The sequence below is a fragment of the Cornus florida genome, unplaced genomic scaffold, assembly GCF_030987335.1.
Source record: "Cornus florida cultivar Cherokee Brave unplaced genomic scaffold, ASM3098733v1 CherokeeBrave_3.0.0_Hap2_Chr08, whole genome shotgun sequence".
In the NCBI taxonomy this organism is placed as follows: Eukaryota; Viridiplantae; Streptophyta; class Magnoliopsida; order Cornales; family Cornaceae; genus Cornus; species Cornus florida.
In genome coordinates this window covers 1,949,303-1,962,431 of record NW_026775578.1, presented here as the reverse complement: position 1 = coordinate 1,962,431, position 13,129 = coordinate 1,949,303, and positions in this window count along the sequence as shown.

The following is a 13,129-nucleotide window of genomic DNA, read 5'->3' as shown; positions in this document are numbered from 1 at the left end:
AAAAAAGACAAAAGCTTTGTTGATGACTTGATGGTTTCTTGTTAAATTGGGTAATTTACTATATAATAAATTAATAACTAGTCAGGGGCGAAACACATAGGTTTTACCTTCTAATGTGAATTTATTGATAAGGAACATATATATCTTGCATTCTTGCAAGAGTTTATCTTAATACTTGTATGAAATATATTTCAGTGGATTCTTGACTGTGAAAATACCTTAGAGTTTGGAAGTGTAAATGTGTTAGAAGGTTGTAGATTATATTAGGTTTAATTGAATGACTGATGCATGAGAATTCTGTATTTATAGCATGGATGACACACTAAGCAATCATATGTTTAATTATTTTTAACCCCCCTTACTTTACAATCCAGGCTCTGCCCCTGTATATGGCTAAACTAATAATATATTGGATCCTCTAAGTTGATTTTGTCTAAGTTATCATAAGATGAATTAATAAGAAGTTGACAAGTATCCTATTAGACATATCTAAGGTCTTAAAAACACTACATCACTTACTTAAAGTAACATCTTGAAACTACGTCATCCAAAGAGTTATGTTTGTCAATGCCGTTATTGAACCACCGAAAACCATCGCTGAAATGCGTTTGTTGGGATTTTGGCAGAATTTCATTGATTGAATTTTGGCATAATTTCATTGGTTGAATGATGCAATTATGGTAGTCAACTGTTTGGTCGTATAGATGACTTAATGCGCAAGTTAAGGGTTTGATAAGGTAATAAGCAAACTTTAAGGAAATCAAACTTTAAGGGAAGAAATTGATAAGGAATAAATTTATTTGTGCCAGCAATAAGTCAGCTATCTAATGGGTGCAACTTTGTCCTATAAATTAGGCATGAGATGTAACGAAAGAAGTGTGAACCTTCGGTGATCCCTGTGAGATCCTTCAGAGAGATATTCTGATCAAGAGGATAGAGTCCGAATAATTATTTGGAATTTTTTCTTGAGAGCGTTCGGTGAGCTTTTCTTTGTTTGGTGGGTGATGTTTGATTATGAGAAGAGTGATTATTTCCTGGAAGAACTAAAACGTTCTTTAATTTATAATCTTCTTTTATATAGTGATACGTATCATATTGCCTGTGGACGTTGCCTTATTTGTGAGGGTGAACCACGTATAAATCTTGTCTTGTGGAGTGTTTTTTTTTTTTTTTTTTTTTTTTTTTCCATCTTTATTCATATCTTGTTGCTATATGATTTGCCACCATTGTGTGTATATTTGTTTGGGTTTCTATTTCTGCCTAACATATTGGTATCAGGAGCTTTCGCTGTGCCCCACAAGTGGTATCAGAGCCTAGGTTGCAAACTAGGGTCTTTTGGGATGGCTTCCAAATCCATGAGATATGAAGTTGAGAAATTTAATGGAAAGAAAAACTTTAGGATGTGGCAAGTTGAGGTGAAGGATATTTTTGTTAAGAAAGGTTTGATAAAAACCTTGGATGATAATCCTGATCCAGCGAAAAAAGACGAATGTGAGAAACTCTCTATGGAAGCTTGTTTTACGATCCGATTATGTTTTTCAAAAGAGATCTAACAAAACGTGATGATAGAGACATCAGCAAAGGAGATTTGGGAGAAGCTTAAAAAACTTAATTTGGAAAAGTTGCTTACAAATCGGATCAATCTCATGAAAGAGTTATACCGTTTCAGCATTAAAGATTGTTCTATGATGCAAGATCATCTCAACGAGTTTAATAGGCTTCTCTCAGAACTATTAAACATGCAGGTAAAATTGGATGATGAAGATAAAGTCTCGGTTCTCTTGGCTTCTCTTCCCACGAGGTATGATCACTTGGTGACTATTATGTTATATGTGAAGAAGACTGTAGTCTTGGATAAGGTCAAATCAACACTTTTCTCTCATGAGAATCAGAGAAAAGTGTTGGAGATTAACAGAGACGGAGAGGCCACGGTCTTAGCTGCAAGGGGGAAGACAGAAAATCGAGGCTCAAATTCAAATAGCTCTAGGTCCAAATCAAGGAATTACAAGGACGAAAAATGTTACTACTGTCATGAGTTAGGGTACATCATTATGCAATGTCCCAAACTGAAGGCAAAGAATAGGAATGGCAACTAGGAGGTTCAAGAGGCAGATTCCGTGGTAGCTGCTACAACGAGTGATTCGGAATATGATGATTATGTTCTCTTGGCAACTTCGTGTTCAGGTATGTCATTTAATGACAGTTGGATTCCTGATTCGGGTTGTTCTGTTCATATGTGTCCCAGTATGGATTTTTTCTCCTCTTACAAAGAGGTGAAATGTGGTTCTATTTTGACGGCGGTGGGAAAAGACTCCAAAATTTCAAGAATTGGAACAATCAAGATCAAGACGCATAATGGGTTGGTGAGAACATTGTCAGGTATGCGACATGTACCAGATCTAAAAAAGAACCTTATTTCAGTAGGTGTGCTAGACTCCAAAGGTTACAAGGTTGTAACAGAGGGTGGAGTTTTGAGGGTCATGATGGGTTCTCTTGTGGTGTTACAGGGAAACAAAGTGGGTAACTTGTATATTATCTAAGGGAATACAATAACATGTGGAGCTATTATGGATTCTTTTACAGTGAGCAGAAATCTACATTTGGGTCTTGGAAAAGGAGGAGTTACAAAGAAGAATGACAATCTTAGTTCTCAAAAGGGTTGTGAGGGGGCTACATAACGTTATGGGAGAATGAAATCAGTTTTTAGATAGCAACCGAAATTGCAGCAGTCCTTACAGGAAGGCAGACCCATTGGGACATATGTGGTGGTAACTTGTAATAATCTTGGTGGACATAACATAACCCGTTTGAGTGCCATTAAGATTCGTGGGAAACAAGTAGTTGATCACATTAGAGATGCAAGGGAAAGTCAGGGACGTCCTATTCTCCACAAGGGTAAGAAGATAGCTTTTCATTACTAATCAGCGGTTTGTGGGCGGTTGGTGAAGGTTACTAGAGGAAATGTTAGACTTAGAGTTTCCGAGGGTGCTTTTGATAAGCATTTAGAGTTTGACAAAAATACTGGAGGCATGTTTGTGGCTGCGCAAGATGTGTTTGGGTTGAAGAAGGAGATCCTAAGGGTTAGGTTTGATGAGGACTCAAACTTAACTAAAATTCTTCATTAATTTGGCTTTTTGATGGCGATGATGATGGCATTTTTTATTACTCATGTTGTGGTAGAGAAAGTCTCTTTATGGTGGTGCCTTATTATTTGTGTAAAGGTGGAGAAATTTTACCAAGGTGGAGATTGTTGGGATTTTGGCATAATTTCATCGGTTGAATTTTGGCAGAATTTCACTGGTTGAATAATGCAATTATAGTAGTCAACTGTTTGGTCGTATGGATGACTTAATGCGTAAGTTAATGGTTTGATAAGGTAATAAGCAAACTTTAAGGAAAACAAACTTTAAGGGAAGAAATTAATAAAGAATGAATTTCTTTGTGCCAGAAATAAATCAGCTATCCAAAGGCAGCAACTTTGTCCTATAAATTAGGCATGAGACGCAACGAAAGAAGTGTGATCCTTTGGTGATCCCTGTGAGATCCTTCAGAGAGATATTCTGATCAAGAGGGTAGATGTGACGATCCTGGTTTTTCAAGCCAGTGTGTCACGTGATGAATCAAAATTTGACCCGATAACGGATCTGAATGTGAAAGCAAAAATAAAAACCAAGTCTCTAGGGATATACAACATCCCTAGGACACCAAAGTGACCATCCTTGAGGCCACGGAACTCCACGAGAACCGATGCGGAATAAAAAAATCTGAAAAAGACTAAAAGAAACCCCCAAGGGCAAAATAGTCTTTTTACATAGAAGTAACGTCTCTAGAAATGAATATCATTCCCAAGGCACATCCGTGACTTCCCATGAAGTCACGGAACTCGAAAGAAAGCAAAGCGGAAGCAAAATAAAAAGGAAAACATAAAAGTTTAGTCCCAAGGCCAAAATGGCAATTTTCCAGAAAGATCTAAGTGTAACTGAGTACACCAATGGATAGACAACGAAAAATTAATCAAGTTAGACTCAAAAATCGCTTGATTCGGAATCCGGACGAAGAAGCTATAGCCTAACGACGAAAAAAGGACAATAAAAGCCTTAGGGGTAAATTGATAATTATCCAACAAGATCCAAGTGTAATCGAGTACACCGTTGGATAGATGATGAAAAAATAGTCAAGTTAGGCTAAAAAATTACCAAAAACGGAGTCTGGATGAGGGAGAAACAATCATTTGAAAATTTGACGTCGAAGAGGCAAATGGGCAACAAACAGCCCCTTATGCGCGCCCACACGCATGCTGCTGAGCGTCGCGCTCGCGCGCCCTTGCACGCCAGCGCATGCGCTGTGCATACGGCACAAGCCTTGACAGTAAAATGCTGACAGCAACGCTTTGCTGTAACTGAGAACAATTTTGGGCATCCAAATGTACTTTTTTGGAAAAACACAAAGAAGAAACCCCTCTTAAAATCAAGTTTTCTATCCGAGCATGTCGAAAGAAAATTTTAAAATGCGTTGTGAAATGCACAGAATGCTCCAGGATCAGTTTAGACAAAAAATGAATGAAAATGCAACTTCCCATGAAGTGTTCATTTGACCCTAAATGCATTTCCAGGCTAAAATGGTTATGCACGCAAATGTATTTAGTGATTTTAAGCGCGCAAGAATGGTCTGTGGCTCCCAAAAATGTCCGATACAAAATACGACCTATCAAAGCTCAAATGAACTTTAAAATGAAAATTTGAAACTTAAAATCATAAAAGTGTTTCAAATGACCGTTTGGCCCTTGGCCAAACTTCATGCATGATTGAAGAGACCTTATGAAAGTGTTAAAACTCATTTCCCACCACCCATGCAAATGTAGTGGAGTTAAAGCATTGAATTTTTCTATGTTTTAACAAAATAGCCTTGAAAGTAAAAGTACTTAGAATGTAAAATAAATGGCCATTGTCTATGACCTCATCTTATACATGTCAAATATATCATAAAAGGTGTACTAATGTACACATTACATATTTAGAACCAAATATACAAATTTTGACATATAAAGCTCCAAATAGCATTTCATGCTAACATTTGCATGAATCGATTACTTTATTTATGCAATTTAGGCAACATAGAAGCATGCAGTACACGCAACAAGATATTCAATATACAAGTATACACACATAAGTATATAAATAAAGACAAGTATACAAGACACAAGTATACTAAATTATCTCGAAAGTAAAATCATCAATATACAAGTAGGCATACTAAGTACGCTAAGTAATATTGAAATGAAAGTGCAACATATATACAAGTATACATTCCTAAGTATACTAAACAATGTTAACATACATGGCATACAAGTATACAAATCTAAGTATACTAAGCATTTTTTATATACAAGGTGTATAAGTATACAAATCCAAGTATACTCAGCAATAATGAAGTATCATGCACCAAAGCACAAGTTAAAAGTAATCCACGATTACAACTAGGAATTGAATGCAAAATCAATAATTGGCGAAAAGACAAAGGACATAAGGTTTCAACAACCAAGCAAGTGATTCTGGGTTACTAACCCACAAGGTACTACCAAGTGCGCACTAAACCCGGAATAAAACCGTTATATTGGTGTTTTTGGTTTACTAGCCCTCAGGGTACCACCCAGTGTGCACTATATGATATAGAGGGAACCTTCATCCCCCGTACTAGAGCCATACCCTAGCCGCAACATATTCAAATATCCATACAAGTTTTCCTAAAATCATCAAGTTGTGCAATAAGTATATCACATATACATAATGCGCAAAATCAATTACCATGCACAACCAAGTCATGGAATACACACAAAAGATGCTCTAGACATTCAAGCTAAATGTCATATAAGTAAAATGTGAATATCAACAAGTTAAATCATAACTTCAACTCATGGAATACTATCACATAATCATATAACAAGTTCCAAATTACAAATTAAGCAAATATACAACATCAATGCCTAATTATCTCAATGGAAGCATAAAAGGGAATTTAATTAACTTAAATAATTAAATTCTCAAGATTATAAAGTAACTCCAAAAATTTTACAAATCATATATGTCAAAGATCATATCAAGGAATAGTTTAATTTTATGATACAAGTTAATTCTACACTAAGCATCACTAGGTGAATTAAATTTTATACAAGAAAAATAATTAATAAAGTATTCAAGACTCATTCAGATATTCTCAATTTAATATATATGATAGAACATACCAAGCTCATCAACAATATCAAGTCAAAAATTCAATTAAGTGAATATAATACTTAAAGAAAAATTAATTAATCTAATTAATTAATTTTCTCTAGATTTTAAAATAAATTCAAATGCTCTCAATTTAACATAGGTTAAAGAACATACCAAGGCCTATTTTAATATCACATTACAAGTTGATTCCATATAAGTTACAACCATGTGAATTAAATTTTCATTCAAGAAAATAATTAAATAAAAGTTTCAATACGTATTCAAATACTCTCAATTTAATATATGTTAATGAACATATTAAGGCCTAATTTAATAAAATGTCACAATTTAATTTCAAGTTATATACAATCATGAGAATTAAATCTTATACAAGAAAATAATTAAATTAAATTATAGAATTAATACAAAAGCATGCTTACAAGTTGTATATGTTTAGAAAACAATCAATACAACTATAATATAAACCTAAGGCATCCCCTACCTCACTTTGAGATGAAATCTCAAATCCCTATCGAAACGGAACTGCTTCAAATCTGACGATACTTCGGGGTTTTGTCGGGGATAACGAGCACCCTTGAGGCACCACCAAAATCCAAACCCAAACTTAAAAATGGTCTGAACTGGCTTCTAATAAGGGGGAAATGACCGCCTTGCCAAGGCCAACGATAAACGCTAAGACACTACGGCAAAATTCAAGAAGAAATGAGGTTGATTTGAGAGAAGAAGGGTGGTAACCCCCCTTGGGCTGTATAACCAGACCTATAGCAGTGGAGAAGAATGGGAAATGAAATGATTTAATTTTTCAAACCCCCTATTTATAGAAAATCCCAAAAAGTGTCTCGAACGGGTCTTGTCAGGTCCAGAAAAGTGGAATTTGCGCAGACGCGCTCAAACGGTAAAACACCATGAATGAAAAAGAACCGAAAATAAAAAAATGAATAATGAAAGAAACGGCATCGAAAACTGAGTCTCGTGCAGAAAGATATGCCCTGAACAAGTTCGGCGGCAACCGGGGCCAGAAATCCAAAAACTGCAAAAAATGACTAGCAGACAATCCTAAGAGTACACGACTCGACGAAAAGCCAAAATGAATCCCGTACAAGGATCCAGACTCAAAACGAGACATTTTGCAATAACTTTCGTTAGTTGCACAATGGCCCCTACAAAAAGGGATAATTGCAAAACTGCCCAGAATGAAAATATCTTATTTTCATAAAAACCCCTGAAATAAATATCTTCAAAAGATATTTACAAAAAATATCCCAAGAAACATCAATATTTCTAAAGAATTCTTTCATCCACGCCCCTGCGGGAGAAATAAACGACCGGTGAGCTTTTCTCCAAAAGTAAAGTTATGCATTTCGAGGAAATCAACTGGAATGAAAACTCATGAAGTCAAAACTCAACTCCGAACACGAAAAGTAAGGTTATGCCAACAATTTGACAAATGGAAAAAAAGACAAAAAGTGCATAGTGTTGAAAAACGAAAAATATGGAAATGACGCGGTCCTTTAAGAAAGTTGTCAATCCAAAAGAAAGAGTCTCGAAACCATTTCCGAGTACTCGAGACGACACTAAGTGACGAGTAGCCGAACTCAGAAAAGAAAAATCGATGGAAAAAAATTATCCGTAAAATATGAGAAAAATGAAAGGAAGGAAAATGACCGGGTTATTACGGTAGAGTCAGAATAATTATTTGAGATTTTTTTCTTGAGAGTATTTAGTGAGCTTTTTTTTGTTTGGTGGGTGACGTTTGATTGTGAGAAGAGTGATTATTTCCTAGAAGAGCCAAAACGTTCTTCAATCTGTAATCTTCTTCTACATAGTGATACGTATCATATCGCTTGTAGACATAACTCTATTTGTGAGGGTGAACCACGTATAAATCTTATCTTGTGGTGTGTTTCTTTTTTATTTTTATTTATATCTTATTGTTATAGGATTTGCGATCATTGTGTGTATATTTGTTTAGGTTTCTGTTTCTACCCAACATATTGGTATCAGGAGCTTCCGCTGTGCCGAGCAGTTTTCTCCTATTCCCTTTGTCTTTTATTCTTTTCTTTGCAACACCACCCTTATGATCTCTCTCTAAACCTTTAAATTCTTCTCATTCTCTCTCTTGATTTCAATCCCTTTAATTTTCTAAATTTACCTACAAGCCTTGAGAAACCCTTTTTTCATAATTATTAGAAAAAAGAGAATGACATTTCTTCAACATCACTTTCAAATAACATTACTCAGAGAGAAGGTTTAAGAGTTCACAACTTAGAGTAGAGATATATGTATTATGTATATATGTACAATTGTATATTTATAGGTTCATATATAAAGATTAAAAGAACCCTATTTTTTTTTTTCTTTTAGAAGGAGCTAGGAGTTGCCAAATTCTGAAATCTGGTCTGTTTGTTGGCAGAATCAATATTTGAACTCTCTCTTTTTTAGTTACTTGTTTCCCTAATGCTTATAATGAGGTCGGTAATATAATGAGGAATTGAATATTTCCAGATTTGTGTATACAGAAGAAATAAGGTCAAGTGAGAGAGAAAGAAAGGCAACGTTTATTAACGGCCGTTTGTCATTTTGTCTAATCATATGTCGTTTTTATTTTATTATTTTAAATAACTGATGTGACGTTCTCAAATTCGTAAATTCACCTAAATTTACACATATAAGAATACGAGTAATTTAATTTATGATAACTTAGAGAAAATCAACTTAGAAGATCCAAATAAAAAATAGAGAGATTGTGCAGTGCCCATAAAGAGCATAGAGGGGAGAGAAAAAATTGAAAAAGATGAAAGAGTTTGAGTGAACAAAATTAGAGACAAGAGAGTTTGTGTTACGTGTTATTTTATTATAATTATTATTTTTGTTTTTTGTTTTTTTAGATGTGCTTTGTTGCCTCTAATGATAATGTGCTATTTCAAAAATTAAATTGATCCATCGATTTATAAAATTTATAACAACAAGATAATATGTTATATTTTAGGGTAAAGTGCAAAAAAAAACCCCCCTAAACTATTGCCCTTTTACTAGGGGTGCACATGGTTCGGTTCCGAACGATTCCGGTTGGAACTGGAACCGCAACCGTTCACAACGGTTCCTTAAAAATGGAATCGGAACCGGAACCGTGAAGGTATGGAACCGAACCGGAACCGTGAAGGTATTGAACTGAACCGGAACCGATTGTTTGCTGTTTTGTTCCCTTGTTCAGTAGAATCAGTAGTGATTTGAAGGCTTTGTTGAGCCCATAGATAAAACAAATAACAGAATACAAAAAAAAAAAAAAAAAAAAAAAAAAACTGATAGTATAAATTATATAATATTACAGTCATTCCTTGGTAATAAATCAACTGATAGTCTGAAATCTGAAATTCTGAATAACCTTTCAAAATAAAAAATGAGAGGATGAATGAGATACTGCTTGAAGAATCAAGATGAGAGGCTATAAGCCGCGATTTCAAGATTAGAGGATGAGAGGAGGCGAGGCTCCGAAGGGGATGAGGATTCGAGAAAGCTTGAGATTCGGCAAGGGCGATGACTATCGAGGAAGCTTTGCTACTTGAGATGAGAGGAGGTGAGGGTTTGCTTGAAAGACGAGACGAGACTTTAGGTAAATTAGGTTAGACTTTAGTTTTTAGATGCGTTTTTCACTCTTTTTTTTATGGCTGTATGAGTGACCACGTGTTGAGACTATGACTATGTCTATGAGTGACTGAGTTTAGTCACTGAATTTTATTTTAGTCTTATATATATATATATATATATATATATATATATATATATATATATATATATATATATATATACGGTTCCGGTTCTTATTTGTTCCCACGGGCTGGAACTGGAACCGGAACCGTATGTCCACGGTTCCTAAATTCGGAACCGGAACCGTGAGAACCGGAACCATTTCTTTTGTTATAGTATTATCTTTTCCGGTTCTCACGGTTCCGATTCTTTTGTGCACCCCTACCTTTTACAAATAACTCCCTGAACTAAAAATTGTCCCCCTGAACTATTGATTTATTACAATTAAGGTCAAACACATTACAAAAAACTATTTTACCCTTCCTCATTAAAATTTTCATTTCTTATTAAATTATTTTTATTATCTTTTCTCTTATGTAAATATTAATTATACTATTTACCTTAATTTTATTATAGTATCAATTTATCATAAAAATAAAAAGATAAATAGATTTGTAACTACCAATTTCCAAATTGATTAACTTATTATTAAAACTTTATTATTTGTAATAAAACTTATTATAACCAATTTAACTATTTTTATCGCAAAAAAAATATCTTCTTTTTCATACAATATATTGATGAAAAATTAATAAAATACTTTTAAAAAAATACCTTCTTTTCATGTAATATATTTATTAAAAATGTAAAAATTAATTAATTTTTTAAAATTATTAAATTATTTTTATTATCTTTTCTCTTATGTAAATATTAATTGTACTATTTACCTTAGTTTTATTATAGTATCAATTTATCATAAAAATGAAAAAATAAAAAGATAAATAGATTTGTAACTACCAATTTCCAAATTGATTAACTTATTATTAAAACTTTATTATTTGTAATAAAACTTATTATAACCAATTTAAACATTTTATTGCAAAAAAATCTATTCTTTTTCATACAATATATTGATGAAAAATTAATAAAACACTTTTAAGAAAATACCTTCTTTTCATGTAATATATTTATTAAAAATGTAAAAATTAATTAATTTTTTTTAAAAAAATTTCTACTAAATTTTTTTATTTAAATAATTAATTTCAAAAATTAAAAACTAAGTTATGCAAATTTAATGGCGAATATGTCATCAAATTTAGGGGTGATCATGGATCGGATTGGTTCGGTTTGGGGTAAAGTTCAATCCGAACCGATCTTCAAGGATTGGAGAAATTTGAAACCAAACCAATCCGTGGGGACCTTCAATCCGAACCAAACCGATCCGTGAAATAACGGATCGGATCGGATCGGTTTGGGCTTTTCAAATAGCCTAATAAAATTAGACTTTGGCCCATTAAAATCTCAAACTAGTAACTAAAAACTAGTAATTAAAACTAGAAAAATAAAATAGACTTGTAAATCATATACCAGGTAATATGCTAACAGTAATAGCAATAAAATTTGTAAGTCATATACCAAATAATAGCAATAGATTTGTAAATTATATACATAATAATAGGCAATATAAATTATCCAAATAGAATAATGAATAAAAAAATTGAAATACAGTAAGTATATTCAATATTGTATATATATTATTTAGGCAACGGTTCGGATCGGTTCGAATTGGTTTTTTTAGGACTCAATCCGTTAACCGAATCGCGAATAGTGGATTGTTATTTTTCTAAACTATCACCGAACCATGAGATCTGAAAACTGAACTAAACCATACGGATCGGATTGGTTCAGACCGGATTGACGGACTATTTGCTCACCCCTAATCAAATTAGTATAATTTTTTTTCATAATTTATTTAGATAAGAAAAATATATTAAATGTAATTCAATAAGAAGAAGTATTATGATTATTTAATGAAATATAATATAGATATTAGGATTTGTTGCAACAAAATATAATAGTTTAAAAAATTTTATACACAAAATATAATATAATTAAGATGAATTATTTATAAATTCAAACATAATTCAGAATTTTTTTTTTACTTTATCTATATTTTATTAGATGAGTTGACATGACTTGCTTGGCGAATCTAATATCAGCTGATTGCCCTGATAGTGGATAGGGATGGCAACGGGACGGGGTGGGGCGGGGATCCCATTCCCCATTCCCATCCCTGGCCAAAATTTTTACCCCCATCCCCGCCCCCAAACTCGTTAAAAATTTCAATCCCACCCCCATCCCCGCCACCATCATCCCCGCCCCCATCCCCGCCACGCCCCGCCCCGCCCCCTATTAAGTTTTCCAGCTTCTCAATATCACACATATGCAGGAAAAAAAAAATCTCAGTTCCAATTGTAAAAAAATAAAAATAAAAATCTCAGTTAAATAAAAAACAAAATGGTTTGATCTATTACACACACACACACACCCATACAGACAGGTTAAATAAGAATTTCTTCAACCATTTTCAAAAAAAAAAATAGATATGTGCGTATGCGTGCGTGTATATATATATATATATATAATAGATCTGATCAAATCAAAACAAGAACAAGAACAAGAATTTCTTCAATCACAAAGGAGACATGCTTATCCTCAGTCAGATCTGGATTACAGAAAGAATCTAGAGCAAAATCAACATATACATATAGATGAACACACTTGCATATGCAGATGAACAAACTTAGATACGGAATCAGACAGGGAAGAGTCAACGCCGGTGAGGGGGAAGACACGATGTCGGGACAGATTGGGAAGGAAGCGAAAGAGCCGATGTTGTCGATTCTTAGGAGAAGAAGACGACAATGGAAGGAGGAGGCCGCCGCTTGGGTTATTAGGACAAGGTTTGAGGGTTTCTAACATTTTATGGTATATAGATAGTATAGGCTAATTTGATAATTATAATAACATGGAGAAGCCTATTTTAGTAACTTTACACTTAATCGGGGCGGGGCGGGTTTACCTCATCCTCGATCCCGATCCCAGCGGGGATTCTTACTTTGTCTCCATTCCCATTTAATTAAAAGGGTATCCATTCTCTTCATAAATGGGACGCTACAGGAATGAAAATTTTGTCATCCCTAACGGTGGACAAGCGTGCCTTGGTCGAAGCACCCCATCCTCCCTCTAGCCTCAAATTGTTATTATTATTTTTAAATATTTTTTACCTTGTTAGTTAAAAGGAGTGGTCAAGTTTGGACATTTTGTGTTGATTTTTATTTATTTAAAGAAACGCACCAGTGTACACG